Here is a 772-nt window from a genome sequence, read left to right as displayed (position 1 = left end):
AAGGGGGTTATGAATTAACAGATAACATTTGCATCAGGGAGGATGAATCAGATTCCAGATGCAGTAGGCCCCATTTGAAATGTTGAGCAATTTTGAGAGCACAGAGCAAAGATCATAGCCTGGATTTCAGCCTGCATAGCATTATCTGCTTGGACAAGAGATTGGAAGTATAAAAAGCACTTCCCTTTGTGATCTCTAAATACACCTCCTATGCCAGCTTGAGAGTATGTGTAACTACCATCAGTGTTGACTTTTATCCAAGGTTTGTGTGGTTTCCTTTAATAATTTTTTTGAATCCACCTTGTTTTAGTTGTTGTTACACCTTCAAACCTCCAGTCAGTTCTACAATCCATGTTGCTAACCATCTTTTTAGTGTATGCCATAATATTGATATAAATTTGTTGTTTAGTGGAAGGTATATCCTCAAGCTTGGCTTTGTTTCTAGCCATCTAGACAAAACATATTACTATAAAGGGAATGACTTCAGCTTTGATCCTTTTCTAATCCATCCAACAGTCAGATAAACTGTGCCAATTTGCTTGTACATCCTTCAGCTGTTCTTCAACAATAATCCTTGTCCAGATATTCTTAGTAAATGGGCACTGGAAGAAATGATGGTTGAAGTATTCCTCTGCATCTTTACAGAAATAACACCATGAAGGACCTCTTAATCCATTCAGTTTTAACAGGTCATCAGTAGGGATGATTCTGTGGAAACACCTCCAATTGAAGAAAGACATAGAAGGACTTAGTTATTTACACCAAATGGCTT

Source organism: Phalaenopsis equestris, unplaced genomic scaffold (genome assembly GCF_001263595.1).
Source record: "Phalaenopsis equestris unplaced genomic scaffold, ASM126359v1 Scaffold000002, whole genome shotgun sequence".
Taxonomy (NCBI): Eukaryota; Viridiplantae; Streptophyta; class Magnoliopsida; order Asparagales; family Orchidaceae; genus Phalaenopsis; species Phalaenopsis equestris.
This window is presented reverse-complemented; position numbering follows the sequence as displayed.